General features: G+C 51.8%; 1 protein-coding gene across 2 annotated transcripts in view; it reads left to right on the forward strand.

Annotated features, from left to right (window-relative positions):
- Nucleotides 1-2,057: 2,057 nt before the first annotated feature.
- Nucleotides 2,058-16,304, forward strand: part of LOC134983601 (zinc finger protein 271-like) — a 123,962-nt gene continuing 109,715 nt past the window's right edge. The window contains exon 1 of one of the 2 annotated variants that reach the window (XM_063949268.1): nucleotides 2,058-2,239. The gene's annotated coding sequence lies outside the window, so the exon portion shown is untranslated. The remainder of the gene's footprint in view (nucleotides 2,240-16,304) is intronic. The other variant, XM_063949267.1, reaches the window with a different exon arrangement.

The raw sequence follows: 16,304 nt of genomic DNA on the forward strand, positions 1-16,304 counted from the left end.
GTGTGGGCCCCCAGCGGGTATCGTAGAGCGCTATGTGCCTCGTGTGTCCCAGCGGTGGGCTCCTGTATAATAGCGTGTCAGCTACCAAGGTAGCGCTGCGGCGAAGTGAGGGTCGTTCCGAGGTGCCTGGCCGGAGGCTGTGGCCTAACGGGCGGGTACCTGAGCGGGGAGAGCCGCGGCGCCTGCACGGAGGTCTGTGGCCAAACGTGCGGGCGCCTGAGTGGAGAGAGCCGCTGCGCCTGCACGGAGGTCTGTGGCCGAACGTGCGGGCGCCTGAGTGGAGAGAGCCGCGGTGCCTGCACGGAGGTCTGTGGACGAACGTGCGGCCGCCTGAGCGGGGTGGAATGGGCGGGCGCCTGAGCGGGAAGATGCCGGAGGCTGAGAGGGGAGAGCCGCTCCTTGCCGTCACCCAGCACTATGTCTCCACACGTCGGGGCGGCAGCGGGAGCTGACCGCCCCGTTTCACATACCTCACTCCTGCAGACGTGCGGAGGCTCCGACGGGGCTTTTCAGTAAGCGCCGGCCAGCCAGTGCAGGAGGATGTGAGGGCTGTGAGGGAGCTCTTTCAGAGAGGCCCGACACGCCCGTGCTGCAATCAGCAGCTGCACTATCCCTGACCCTGCCTTTTGGAAGGGGGACAGGGATGTGGTCAAACAGTAGAAAAAATAAAAATAAAAATGAAAAATAAAAGTTTCTTCAACAAAACCGTGACTTCAGCTAAGCATGTGTTGCCACGTTCAGCACAGAAAAAAACACTGAGTAAGTGCTCAGGGATATGGAGGGGTGGAGTGTTACTAAATTTAAATATTCAGTGCTGTGTTCCTACGGAAGCCCGTCCATATCCCAAGAGTACTCCAGTGACCCCTAGTGGATGAAAAAGAAATAGAATTACCGGTGAGTAAATTCTTATTTTCTCTGACGTCCTAGTGGATGCTGGGAACTCCGTAAGGACCATGGGGATTATACCAAAGCTCCCAAACGGGCGGGAGAGTGCGGATGACTCTGCAACACCGAATGAGAGAACTCCAGGTCCTCCTCAGCCAGGGTATCAAATTTATAGAATTTTGCAAACGTGTTTGCCCCTGACCAAGTAGCTGCTCGGCAAAGTTGTAAAGCCGAGACCACCCATGATATAGATGTAATCCTGCTTAAATGCCAATCTCAGTAAGATCTAAGGCCTGGGAGGGTTTCACATATAGTCTAGCTAATGAAGACTGAGGGACAAATTAAGGCTGAAGGTTGATCAACGACAAGGAAGTGACCACCTAGGCCTCAAGCCAGCCACCGCAGATGCTCTAAGAGGCCATGAAATCTCAGGCATGTGGGGCACAGACTGGTGAGGAGGGGGCATGTGGGGCACAGACTGGTGAGAAGGGGGCACGTGGGGCACAGACTAGTGAGGAGGGGGCATGTGGGGCACAGACTGGTGAGGAGGGGGCATGTGGGACACAGACTGGTGAGGAGGGGGCATGTGGGGCACAGACTGGTGAGGAGGGGGCATGTGGGGCACAGACTGGTGAGGAGGGGGCATGTGGGGCACAGACTGGTGAGGAGGGGGTACGTGGGGCACCGACTAGTAAGGAGGGGGCATGTGGGGCACAGACTGGTGAGGAGGGGGCATGTGGGGCACAGACTGGTGAGGAGGGGGCACAGACTAGTGAGGAGGGGGCACGTGGGGCACAGACTTGTGAGGAGGGAGCATGTGGGGCACAGACTGGTGAGGAGGGGGCACAGACTAGTGAGGAGGGGGCACAGACTTGTGAGGAGGGAGCATGTGGGACACAGACTGGTGAGGGAGACACGTGGGGCACAGGCTGGTAAGGAGAGGGCATGTGGGGCACAGAGACTGGTATGGAGGGAGCGCAGACAAGAGGAGGGGTGTGTGGGGATAGTGGGGTGAGGATGGGCAGTATACAGGGGGCACAGGGATGGGGCAGGGAGGGGGAGACTGGGTATAGAATGACTATTACAGTGCTGCTGCTATGTGTGTACTATACATGTGTGACACTGACACATATACAGGAGTGTGACTGCTGCTGCTGCTGCGCCAGTCATACAATGGGGGCGGGGCATAAGGGGAGCTACGTCACCAGTCCCGCCCCCCAGCCTCGGGAAGCAGAGACTTTTCCCCCTGTATCAGTAGTATGGTAATGTGGACTCAGTGACCGCACTCCCCGTATAGACTACAGCCGCCGCACTGCATCCTGGCAGTTGGAGTTCCCGCACACTTGTCTTGCAGGTAAGCGTTGCACAATGCTGGGACCTGTAGTCCTCCTCGCACAGCCTGTTCCAAGTAGATGTCTCCCACCTTGCCCCGCCCCGCTCGGTGCTTACAGGTTATGACACTAGTTGTCAGCGCGTCACCCAGAGCTACTGGGGCCGTTGTAGCCAGTTGTCCCGCGCCGCGTGCGTCAGTGACCATCGATGGTGCGCTCGCACAGCTTCATACCATCGATGTTTGTGTCCGATATCGCCATAGATGGCGGCCGGCTCCTGTCCTCAGCTGTGTAGGGAGCCGGGCAGCGCGGGTCACCTTAGGGCAGCAGCGGATCCTCAGCTCCTCCCAGCAGCAGCACCCATCCCTGTACATAGCTCCATGTGCCTCCTATCCCCAGCATTCACTTACCTGTATGTGCCAGAGCTATGTACTTACCTGGCTCATGAGGAGGAGTCTCACACAATCATCTCCGGGAGGATACACTTCATGCCGTCAATATTATATAAGATATATATATATATATATATATATTTTTTTTTTTTTTCTCTTACGTCCTAGAGGATGCTAGGGATTCCGTAAAGACCATGGGGTATAGACGGGCTCCTCAGGAGACATGAGCACTTTAAGACCTTTAATAATAATAATAATAATAATTTATATAGCGCTCTTTCTCCAATAGGAATCAAGGCGCTTAACAGATACATAGCATAATATAGTACAGAAAAATAAGATTTTACTCACCGGTAATTCTATTTCTCGTAGTCCGTAGTGGATGCTGGGGACTCCGTAAGAACCATGGGGAATAGACGGGCTCCGCAGGAGACTGGGCACTCTATAGAAAGATTAGGTACTACCTGGTGTGCACTGGCTCCTCCCTCTATGCCCCTCCTCCAGACCTCAGTTAAGGAAACTGCCCGGAAGAGCTGGCATTACAAGGAATGGATTTTGGAATCCAGGGTAAGATTCATACCAGCCACACCAATCACACCGTATAACTCGTGATAACCAAACCCAGTTAACAGTATGCACAAACACGGAGCATCAGACAACCTGATGCAAACATAACATAACCCTTTGTTAAGCAATAACTATATACAAGTATTGCAGAAGAAGTCCGCACTTGGGACGGGCGCCCAGCATCCACTACGGAATACGAGAAATAGATTTACCGGTGAGTAAAATCTTATTTTCTCTAACGTCCTAGTGGATGGTGGGGACTTCGTAAGGACCATGGGGATTATACCAAAGCTCCCAAACGGGCGGGAGAGTGCGGATGACTCTGCAGCACCGAATGGGCAAACTCAAGGTCCTCCTCAGCCAGGGAATCAAATCTGTAGAACTTTGCAAAAGTATTTGAACCCGACCAAGTAGCTGCTCGGCAAAGTTGTAATGCCGAGACCCCTTGGGCAGCCGCCCAAGAAGAGCCCACCTTCCTTGTGGAATGGGCCTTTACTGATCTTGGATGCGGCAACCCAGCCGCAGAATGAGCCTGCTGAATCGTGTTACAGATCCAGCGAGCAATAGTTTGCTTTGAAGCAGGAGCACCCAGCTTATTGGATGCATACAGGATAAACAGCGACTCCGTTTTCCTGACCTTAGCCGTTCTGGCCACATAAATCTTCAAAGCCCGTACTACATCTAGCAACTCGGAATCCTCCAAGTCACTGGTAGCTACAGGCACCCCAATAGGTTGGTTCAAATGAAAAGATGACACTACCTTCGGCAGAAATTGCTGACGAGTCTGCAATTCTGCCCTGTCCATATGAAAAACCAGATAGGGGCTTTTATGTGACAAAGCCGCCAATTCCGACACACGCCTAGCTGAAGCTAAGGCTAGCAGCATGACCACCTTCCACGTGAGATATTTTAACTCCACTGTTTTGAGTGGTTCAAACCAATGTGATTTCAGGAAACTCAACACCACGTTAAGATCCCAAGGTGCCACTGGAGGCACAAACGGGGGCTGTATATGCAGCACTCCCTTTACAAACGTCTGAACTTCAGGAAGAGTATCCAGTTCTTTTTGAAAGAAAATGGATAGGGCTGAAATCTGGACCATAATGGATCCTAATTGTAAGCCCAAAGACACTCCCGACTGTAGGAAGTGAAAGAAACGGCCCAGCTGGAATTCCTCTGTAGGAGTCTTCCTGTCCTCGCACCAAGCAACATATCTTCGCCATATACGGTGATGATGCTTAGCCGTTACATCCTTCCTAGCCTTTATAAGCGTAGGAATAACCTCATCCGGAATCCCTTTTTCTGCTAGGATCCGGCATTCAATCGCCATGCCGTCAAATGCAGTTCGGTAAGTCTTGGAACAGACAGGGCCACTGTTGCAACAGATCCTGTCTGAGAGGCAGAGGCCATGGGTCCTCTGTGAGCAGTTCTTGCAGTTCCGGATACCAAACCCTTCTTGGCCAATCCGGAACAACAAGTATTGTTCTCACTCCTCTTTTTCTTACGATTCTCAGCACCTTGGGTATGAGCGGAAGAGGAGGAAACACATAAACCGACTCGAACGCCCACGGTGTTACTAGTGCGTCTACAGCTATCGCCTGAGGGTCTCTTGACCTGGCGCAATACATTTGTAGCTTTTTGTTGAGGCGGGATGCCATCATGTCCACCTGTGGCAGTTCCCACCGATTCGTAATCTGTGAACTTGAACTTTTTCAAGTAAATGTTCAGGGATTTTAAGTTCAAAATGGGCCTGACAGGACCGTCCGGTTTCGGTACCACAAACATTGTGGAATAATACCCTCTCCCCCCGTTGAAGGAGGGGGACCTCCACCACCACCTGCTGGAGATACAATTTGTGAATCGCAGCTAACACCAACTCCCTCTCTATGGGGGACGTTGGCAGAGCCGATTTGAGGAAACGGTGAGGGGGCATCTCTTCGAATTCCAGCCTGTACCCCTGGGATACATAAGGGTATTATGTTTGGTGAGAAAAAACTACCTGTAGTTTTTCCTGCATCTGAGGAATTAAATGAGGTGTGTGAGGAAGCGTGGACTTCCCCCGATAAGAAATTGATCATTTCTAAACGATTATTGGCAGCGTACCCTTTTCCGCTAGAGGATAGGTCACGTTGGGAAACACCCCCTAGGGTAGATAAGGCGCTGACACGGTTATCAAAGAAGGTGGCACTACCGTCTCCGGATACGGCCACCCTGAAGGAACCTGCTGATAGAAAGCAGGAAGCTACCCTAAAAGCTATTTACACACACTCGGGCATTATATTTCGACCAGCGATTGCATCAGCTTGGATGTGCAGTGCTGCTGCTGCGTGGTCAGATTCCCTGTCGGATAATATTGATACCATGGATAGGGACAATATTTTGCTGACGCTTGAGCATATAAAAGATGCAGTCTTATACATGCGTGATGCACAGAGGGATATTTGCCGGCTGGCATCAAGAATAAGCGCTATGTCCATTGCCGCCAGAAGGGGGTTATGGACTCGGCAATGGTCCGGCGATGCCGACTCAAAGCGGCACATGGAAGTTTTGCCCTATAAGGGGGTGGAACTGTTTGGGGATGGTCTTTCGGACCTCGTGTCCACAGCTACTGCTGGGAAATCGACCTTTTTGCCACAGGCTGCCCCACAGCAAAAGAAAGCACCGTATTATCAGGTACAGTCCTTTCGGCCCCAGAAAAGGGGCGGATTCCCAGCATAACCTGTCCGTTGGCGGGAAAGGGTACGCCATCAGCATCCGCTTGGGAATCTGCAGTTTCTTATCTGGAGATTCCCATGCTTTCTCACATAACTCATTTAATTCATGTGAAGGGGGAAAGGTCACCACATGTCTCTTTTCCCCAAACATATTAACCCTCTTGTCAGGGACAGGGCTCTCCTCGGAGATGTGTAAAACCTCCTTAATTGCTATAATCATATAGCGTATAGCATTGGCCATCTTAGGTTGCAATCTGGTCTGCTCATCATCGACACTAGAGTCAGACTCCGTGTCGATATCTGTGTCAACAACCTGGGATAGTGGACGCTTTTAAGACCATGACGGTCTCTGCGCTGCAGGATCAGGCAAGGGCTGAGACCCAGACTGACCCAAGGCTTCTGCTTTATCCAGCCTTTTATGTAAGGAATTAACATTTATCATTTAAAACCTTCCACATATCCATCCAATCTGGTGTCGGCGCCAACCCCACACTAATTTCTTCCCGCTCCGCCTCCGCGTAGCCTTCCTCGTCAAACATGTCGACACTCTCGTACCGACACACCACACACACAGGGGATGCTCTTTTGGAAGACAGTTCCCCCAACCAGGCCCTTTGGGGAGACAGAGAGAGAGTATGCCAGTACACACCCCTGCGCTATATGACCCAGGAAATTCACAGTAACTTAGTGTTTTACCCAGTAGCTGCTGTATTTATGCTTTTTGCGCTTAAATTTATGTTCCCCCCCCCTCTCTTTTTAACCCTTCTACTGTGATTCTGCAGGGGAGAGTCTGGGGAGCTTCCTTCCAGCGGAGCTGTGAAGAGAAAATAGCGCTGGTGAGTGATGAGAAAGAAACCCCGCCCCCTCTGCGGCGGGCTTCTGTCCCGCAATTTTTTTGTAAAACATGGCGGGGGCTCATGCAGACATACAGTGCCCAACTGTATGTCTGCTTATCTTTTGCCAAAAGGTATAATATTGCTGCTCAGGGTGCCCCCCCTGCGTCTCGCACCCTACAGTGACCGGAGTGTGCGGGTGTTACTGGAGCAATGGCGCACAGCTGCAGTGCTGTGCGCTACCTTATCAGAAGACCGGAGTCTTCAGCTGCCACTTTTCTCTTCTCCACGCCGGCTTCTTGCTTCTGGCTCTGCGAGGGGGGCGGCGGCGCGGCTGCTGGGATCGGACGACCAAGGGTGTGTTCCTGTGTTCAATCCCTCTGGAGCTAATGGTGTCCAGTAGCCTAAGAAGCGGAACCTAGCCCGCAGTTGGTATGGTTTGCTTCTCTCCCCTCAGTCCCATGTAGCAAAGAGTCTGTTGCCAGCAGAAGCTCTCTGAAAATAAAAAACCTAACAAAATACTATCTTTCTCAGCAAGCTCAGTAGAGCTCACTAAGGTGCACCCATCTCGTCCGGGCACAGATTCTAACTGAGGTCTGGAGGAGGGGCATAGAGGGAGGAGCCAGTGCACACCAGTAGACCTAATTCTTTTTTAGAGTGCCCTATCTCCTGCGGAACCCGTCTATTCCCCATGGTCCTTACGGAGTTCCCAGCATCCACTACGGACTACGAGAAATAGATTTACCGGTGAGTAAAATCTTATTTCTCTAACGTCCTAGTGGATGCTGGGGACTCCGTAAGGACCATGGGGAATAGACGGGCTCCGCAGGAGACTGGGCACTCTAAGAAAGATTTAGGACTACCTGGTGTGCACTGGCTCCTCCCCCTATGACCCTCCTCCAAGCCTCAGTTAGATTTCTGTGCCCGGCTGAGCTGGATGCACACTAGGGGCTCTCCTGAGCTCCTAGAAAGAAAGTGTTAGGTTTTTTATTTTCAGTGAGACCTGCAGGCAACAGGCTCACTGCACCGAGGGACTAAGGGGAGAAGAAGCGAACCTACCTAAGTGGTGGTAGCTTGGGCTTCTTAGGCTACTGGACACCATTAGCTCCAGAGGGATCGAACACAGGACCCGACCTCGTCGTCCGTTCCCGGAGCCACGCCGCCGTCCCCCTTACAGAGCTAGAAGCAAGAAGGTGGTCCAGAAAATCGGCGGCTGAAGACTTCTGTCTTCTCCAAGGTAGCGCACAGCACTGCAGCTGTGCGCCATTGCTCCTCATGCACACCACACAATGCGGTCACTGATGGGTGCAGGGCGCTGGGGGGGGCGCCCTGAGCAGCAATATTAACACCTTGGCTGGCAAACTAACCCCATATATAGCCCCAGGGGCTATATAGGTGTATATTAACCCCTGCCAGATATATTAAAATAGCGGGAGAAAGCCTGCCGAAAAAGGGGCGGGGCCTTCTCCCTCAGCACACTGGCGCCATTTTTCCCTCACAGCTCCGCTGGAAGGAAGCTCCCTGGCTCTCCCCTGCAGTCCTGCACTACAGAAAAGGGTAAAAAAGAGATTTAGGCGCAGTATAACGATTTATGCAGCTATAAGGGGAAAACACACTTCTATAGGTGATATCCCTGTGATATATAGCGCTCTGGTGTGTGCTGGCATACTCTCCCTCTGTCTCCCCAAAGGGCTTTGTGGGGTCCTCTGTAAGAGCATTCCCTGTGTGTCTGCTGTGTGTCGGTACTGCGGTGTCGACATGTATGAGGAGGAAAATGATGTGTAGGCGGAGCAAATGCCTGTGAATGTGATGTCACCCCCTGCGGGGTCGACACCTGTGTGGTTGGACTTATGGAAGGAATTGCGTGAAAGTGTCAACTCCTTACACAAAAGGTTTGACGACATAGGACAGCCGGCTACACAGCTTGTGCCTGTTCCAGCGTCTCAAATGTCATCAGGGGCTTTAAAATGCCCGCTACCTCAGGTGACACGGATACCGACTCCAGTGTCGACGATGATGAGACTAGTGTACCCTCCAATAGGTCCACCCGTTACATGATTGAGGCAATGAAAAATGTTTTACACATTTTTGATAATACCCCAGGTACCACAAAAAAGGGTATTATGTTTGGTGAGAAAAAACTACCTGTAGTTTTTCCTGCATCTGAGGAATTAAATGAGGTGTGTGAGGAAGCGTGGACTTCCCCCGATAAGAAATTGATCATTTCTAAACGATTATTGGCAGCGTACCCTTTTCCGCTAGAGGATAGGTCACGTTGGGAAACACCCCCTAGGGTAGATAAGGCGCTGACACGGTTATCAAAGAAGGTGGCACTACCGTCTCCGGATACGGCCACCCTGAAGGAACCTGCTGATAGAAAGCAGGAAGCTACCCTAAAAGCTATTTACACACACTCGGGCATTATATTTCGACCAGCGATTGCATCAGCTTGGATGTGCAGTGCTGCTGCTGCGTGGTCAGATTCCCTGTCGGATAATATTGATACCATGGATAGGGACAATATTTTGCTGACGCTTGAGCATATAAAAGATGCAGTCTTATACATGCGTGATGCACAGAGGGATATTTGCCGGCTGGCATCAAGAATAAGCGCTATGTCCATTGCCGCCAGAAGGGGGTTATGGACTCGGCAATGGTCCGGCGATGCCGACTCAAAGCGGCACATGGAAGTTTTGCCCTATAAGGGGGTGGAACTGTTTGGGGATGGTCTTTCGGACCTCGTGTCCACAGCTACTGCTGGGAAATCGACCTTTTTGCCACAGGCTGCCCCACAGCAAAAGAAAGCACCGTATTATCAGGTACAGTCCTTTCGGCCCCAGAAAAGCAAGAGGGCTAGAGGCTCATCCTTTCTGCCGAGAGGAAAAAAGCTGCAACACACAGCTAGTTCCCAAGAGCAGAAGTCCTCCCCTGCGTCCGGTAAGTCCACAGCATGACGCTGGGGCTGCTCAGGCGGACCCGGGTACGGTGGAGGCCCGTCTCAGAAATTTCAGCGCACAGTGGGCTCTCTCACAGGTGGATCCCTGGGTCCTTCAAGTAGTACTTTAGGGGTACAGGCTGGAATTCGAGACGTCTTCCCCCCTCGCCGTTTCCTAAAATCTGCCTTACCGGCAACTCCCTCTGCCAGGGAGGCAGTGTTGGTGGCTATTCAAAAACTGTATTCACAGCAAGTGATTGTCAAGGTACCCCTCCTTCAGCAGGGAAGGGGTTACCATTCCACAATGTTTGTGGTACCGAAACCGGATGGTTCGGTGAGACCCTTCTTAAATTTAAAATCCTTGAACACTTATATCAAAAGGTTCAAGTTCAAGATGGAATCGTTCAGGGCGGTTATTGCGAGCCTGGACAAGGGGGATTACATGGTCTCCCTGGACATCAAGGATGCGTACCTACATGTCCCCATTTACCCTCCTCACCAGGAGTACCTCAGATTTGTGGTACAGGACTGTCACTATCAGTTCCAGACGCTGCCGTTTGGGTTGTCCACGGCACCGAGGGTCTTTACCAAGGTAATGGCCGAAATGATGATACTCCTTCGCAAGAAAGAAGTTTCCATTATCCCGTACTTGGACGATCTCCTGATAAAGGCAAGGTCAAAGGAACAGTTGATTGTGGGGGTAGCACTTTCTCGGGAAGTGCTACAACAGCACGGCTGGATTCTCAATATTCCAAAGTCACAGCTGATCCCGACGACACGTCTTCTGTTCCTGGGAATGATTCTGGACACAGACCAGAAAAGAGTGTTTCTTCCAGTGGAATAAGCCGAGGAGTTGTCATCTCTAGTCAGAGACATCCTAAAACCGGGACAGGTGTCGGTACATCAATGCACACGAGTCCTGGGAAAAATGGTAGCTTCGTACGACGCCATTCCATTCGGAAGGTTCCACGCAAGGACTTTCCAGTGGGACCTGTTGGACAAATGGTCCGGGTCCCATCTCCAGATGCAACAGCGGATAACCCTGTCGGCAAGAACCAGGGTGTCGCTGCTGTGGTGGCTGCAGAGGGCTCATCTACTAGAGGGCCGCAGATTCGGAATACAGGACTGGGTCCTGGTAACCACGGATGCCAGCCTTCGGGGCTGGGGGGCAGTCACACAGGGAAGACATTTCCAAGGACTGTGGTCAAATCAGGAGATTTCGCTTCACATAAATATTCTGGAGCTAAGGGCTGTTTACAATGCCCTAAGTCAGGCAAGACCCCTGCTTCAGAACCGGCCGGTGCTGATCCAGTCAGACAACATCACGGCGGTCGCCCATGTAAACAGACAGGGCGGCACAAGAAGCAGGAGGGCAATGGCAGAAGCCACAAGGATTCTCTGATGGGCAGAGAATTATGTGTTAGCACTGACAGCAGTATTCATTCCGGGAGTGGACAACTGGGAAGCAGACTTCCTCAGCAGGCACGACCTCCACACGGGAGAATGGGGACTTCATCCAGAAGTTTTCCAAATGCTGGTCAACCGTTGGGAAAAACCACAGGTGGACATGATGGCGTCCCGCCTCAACAAAAAGCTAAAAAGGTATTGCGCCAGGTCAAGGGACCCTCAGGCGATCGCTGTGGATGCTCTAGTGACACCGTGGGTGTACCAGTCGGTTTATGTGTTTCCTCCTCTGCCTCTCATACCCAAGGTACTGAGAATAATAAGAAGGAGAGGAGTGAGAACTATTCTCGTGGCTCCGGATTGGCCAAGAAGAGCTTGGTACCCGGAACTTCAAGAGATGCTGGCAGAGGACCCATGGCCTCTGCCGCTCAGACAAGACCTGCTGCAGCAGGGACCCTGTCTGTTCCAAGACTTACCGCGGCTTGGCGGTTGAACGCCGGATCCTAAAGGAAAAAGGTATTCCGGAGGAAGTCATCCCTACCCTGATCAAAGCCAGGAAGGATGTCACCGCAAAGCATTATCACCGCATTTGACGGAAATATGTTGCTTGGTGTGATGCCAAGAAGGCCCCAACGGAGGAATTTCAACTGGGTCGTTTCCTACATTTCCTGCAAGCAGGTGTGACTTTGGGCCTCAAATTGGGGTCCATTAAAGTCCAGATCTCGGCCCTGTCGATTTTCTTCCAGAAAGAACTGGCTTCACTGCCTGAAGTTCAGACTTTTGTCAAGGGAGTCCTGCATATTCCGCCTCCTTTTGTGCCCCCAGTGGCACCTTGGGATCTCAATGTGGTCTTGGAGTTTCTAAAATCACATTGGTTTGAGCCACTCAAGACTGTGGATTTAAAATATCTCACGTGGAAAGTGGTTATGTTGTTGGCTCTGGCTTCGGCCAGACGTGTGTCAGAATTGGCGGCTTTGTCCTGTAAAAGCCCCTATCTGATTTTCCATATGGATAGGGCAGAATTGAGGACTCGTCCTCAGTTTCTCCCGAAGGTGGTATCAGCTTTTCACATGAACCAACCTATTGTGGTGCCGGCGGCTACTAGGGACTTGGAGGATTCCAAGTTTCTTGACGTAGTCAGGGCCCTGAAAATTTATGTTTCCAGGACGGCTGGAGTCAGGAAGACTGACTCGCTGTTTATTCTATATGCACCCAACAAGCTGGGTGCACCTGCTTCTAAGCAGACTATCGCGCGCTGGATTTATAGCACTATTCAGCTGGCGCATTCTGCGGTGGGACTACCGCAGCCTAAATCTGTAAAAGCCCATTCCACGAGGAAGGTGGGCTCATCTTGGGCGGCTGCCCGAGGGGTCTTGGCTTTACAACTTTGCCGAGCTGCTACTTGGTCAGGAGCAAACACGTTTGCAGAATTCTATAAATTTGATACCCTGGCTGAGGAGGACCTGGAGTTCTCTCATTCGGTGCTGCAGAGTCATCCGCACTCTCCCGCCCGTTTGGGAGCTTTGGTATAATCCCCATGGTCCTTACGGAGTCCCCAGCATCCACTAGGACGTTAGAGAAAATAAGAATTTACTCACCGGTAATTCTATTTCTCGTAGTCCGTAGTGGATGCTGGGCGCCCATCCCAAGTGCGGATTGTCTGCAATACTTGTACATAGTTATTGTTACACAAATCGGGTTGTTATTGCGAGCCATCTGTTCAGAGGCTCCATTGTTATCATACTGTTAACCGGGGTTCCTATCACGAGTTATATGGTGTGATTGGTGTGGCTGGTACGAGTATTACCCGGGATTCAAAATCCTTCCTTATTGTGTCAGCTCTTCCGGGCACAGTGTCCTAACTGAGGCTTGGAGGAGGGTCATAGGGGGAGGAGCCAGTGCACACCAGGTAGTCCTAAATCTTTCTTAGAGTGCCCAGTCTCCCGCGGAGCCCGTCTATTCCCCATGGTCCTTACGGAGTCCCCAGCATCCACTACGGACTACGAGAAATAGAATTATTGGTGAGTCAATTCTTATTTTTTGCTGGGAGACCAAGGTAGAGGGCATTACAGTAGCCTAATCGAGATGATACAAATGCATGTATGACTTTTGGCATATCATCTGAGGGAAGTGCTTGATTCTGGCTATGTTCTATGTTCCTCAGGTGAAAGAATGAGGATTTGATTGTGGCTGATATCTGATGTTTAGGTGTCAAGCCACCATCCAGGACAACGCCAAGATTCTGCACACGATCACTGGTCTGTAATTCTGAATCCCCGAGTGTAAGTCCAGTTGGTTGGCTATGCTGCAGTCTTGTCCTCTGATGTTGCGGTCGTATCATAAGGACCTCTGTTTTATCCGGGTTCAGTCGCAGCCAACTGGCGCTCATCCACTCCTGTAGTTCAGCTAGACAGCCATTTAGGGTTGCTATTGGGTTATCAGTGCCCGGAGCAAAGGACAACTGCAGTTGTGTATCATCTGTTTAGCAGTGGTAGACCAGGCCATGGCGCCTGATTATTTCGCCCAATGGGAGCATGTATACTGCAAAAAGCATGAGGGATAGTATAGCACCTAATGGGAGTGAACTGGCTTCTCCCTCTATGCCTCTCCTCCAGACTCTAGTTAGATCCTGTGCCCAGAGGAGACTGGTCACACACTAGGAAAGCTCTACCGAGTTTCTCTAGAAAATAGACTTTGTTAGGTTTTTTTATGTTCAGGGAGACCTGCTGACAACAGGCTCCCTGCTTTGTGGGACTGAGGAGAGAGAAGCAGACCCACTTTCCTGGACTGATGGGCTCTGCTTCTTAGGCTACTGGACACCATTAGCTCCAGAGGGTCTGAACACTGGTGTCGTCGAACGCCGTCCTCCTCACAGAGGCGGAAGATTGAAGCCGGGTGAGTATAGGAAGAAAGAAGACTTCACAGGCGGCAGAAGACATCAGAGTTTCGGAAGGTACCGCGCACACACACTAGGCACTGCAAGGGTGCAGGGCGCAGGGGGGGCGCCCTGGGCAGCAAGGAGTACCTCATAAAAACGACTGGCAAGCTATATACACTCCATTACAGGGTATTTGAAACCCCCGCAAGTGTAAATATTAGTGGGACCGACGCCCGCCGTCGAGGGGGCGGGGCTTTGTCCCTTGGCTGCAGAGACGAGACGCTGCTCCTGGACCCTGCCCTGATATCTGCAAGTAACAGGGTACAAAACGAGGGGGGGGGGGCCCACAATATTTGGTGCTCATTTGATATATATATTATATATATAAAACGCGCTATACAGGTCTGGGGTATTGTTATATTTCAGACTGTGGCGGCGTTGGGTGTGAGCTGGCAAACTTCCTCTTTGTCTCTCCAAAGAACCTCCTTGTGGGTCTGTCCCCTATAATTCAGTGTGTGTGGTGGTGTCTCAGTACGTGTGTGTCGACATGTCTGAGGCGGAAGGCTATTCGAGGGAGGAAGAGGAGCAAAATGTGATAGTGACTGCGTCGGCACCGCCGACTGCTGATTGGGTAGACACAGGGCCGGCTCTAGGCATGTTCGAATAGAGCGGCCGCGCAGGGTGCCACCCTTAATGGGCGCCGCCATATTCGAACATGGAGCTGGCCCTGTGCACTGCAGCATCGTGCGACTTGTGTGCGCTATACGCGCTGAGCGGCGCCGGTGTCAGACGCCGGCGCCGCACAGCGCACACAAGCGCCTTGGACTTAGAGGCTTCCTGGCCGCCCGCAACCGGACAGCACCCGGACAGCACCTGGACAGCAGTACTCCTCCCCCTCCAACGCATTTATCTGGCACTGTGGGGACATTTATCTGGCACTGTGGGGACATTTATCTGGCACTGTGAGGGCATTTATCTGGCACTGGGGGCATTTATCCGGCAGACATTTATGTGGCACTGTGGGCATTTATCTGGCACTGTGGGGGCATTTATCTGGCACTGTGAGGGCATTTATCTGGGCACTGTGGGGACATTTACCTGGCACTGTGAGGGCTTTTATCTGGCACTGTGGGGACATTTATCTGGCACTGGGGATATTTATCTGGCACTGTGGGGGCATTTATCTGGCACTGGGGTCATATCTGGCACTGTGGGGGCATTTATGTAGCACTGTGGGGTCATATCTGGCACTGTGGGGGCATTTATGTAGCACCGTGGGGTCATATCTGGCACTGTGGGGGCATTTATCTGGCACAGTGGGGGCATTTATCTGGCACTGGGCATTTATCTGGCACTGTGGGGGCATTTATCTGGCACTGTGGGGGCATTTATCTGGCACTGTGGGCATTTATCTGGCACTGTGGGACATTTATCTGGCACTGTGGGGCATTTATCTGGTACTGTGGGGGCATTTATCTGGCACTGTGGGGGCATTTATCTGGCACTGTGGGGGCATTTATCTGGCACTGTGTGGGCATTTATCTGGCACTGTGGGGCATTTATCTGGCACTGTGGGGACATATCTGGCACTGTGGGGGCATTTATGTAGCACTGTGGGGTCATATCTGGCACTGGGGGCATTTATGTAGCACTGTGGGGTCATATCTGGCACTGTAGGGGCATTTATGTAGCACTGTGGGGTCATATCTGGCACTGTGGGGGCATTTATGTAGCACTGTGGGGTCATATCTGGCACTGTGGGGCATTTATCTGGCACTGTGTGGCATTTATCTGGCACTGTGGGGCATTTATCTGGCACAGTGGGGGCATTTATCTGGCACTGTGGGGCATTTATCTGGCACAGTGGGGGCATTTATCTGGCACTGGGCATTTATCTGGCACTGTGGGGGCATTTATCTGGCACTGGGGGCATTTATCTGGCACTGTGGGGGCATTTATCTGGCACTGTGGGCATTTATCTGGCACTGTGGGACATTTATCTGGCACTGTGGGGCATTTATCTGGTACTGTGGGGGCATTTATCTGGCACTGTGGGGGCATTTATCTGGCACTGTGTGGGCATTTATCTGGCACTGTGTGGGCATTTATCTGGCACTGTGGGGCATTTATCTGGCACTGTGGGGACATATCTGGCACTGTGGGGGCATTTATGTAGCACTGTGGGGTCATATCTGGCACTGGGGGCATTTATGTAGCACTGTGGGGTCATATCTGGCACTGTGGGGGCATTTATGTAGCACTGTGGGGTCATAATTTGGCACTGTGGGGTCATTTATCTGGCACTATTGGGACATTTATCTGGCATTGTGGGGACATTTATCTGGCACTGTGGGGGCCTTTCTGT

Source organism: Pseudophryne corroboree (genome assembly GCF_028390025.1).
Source record: "Pseudophryne corroboree isolate aPseCor3 chromosome 3 unlocalized genomic scaffold, aPseCor3.hap2 SUPER_3_unloc_2, whole genome shotgun sequence".
NCBI lineage: Eukaryota > Metazoa > Chordata > Amphibia > Anura > Myobatrachidae > Pseudophryne > Pseudophryne corroboree.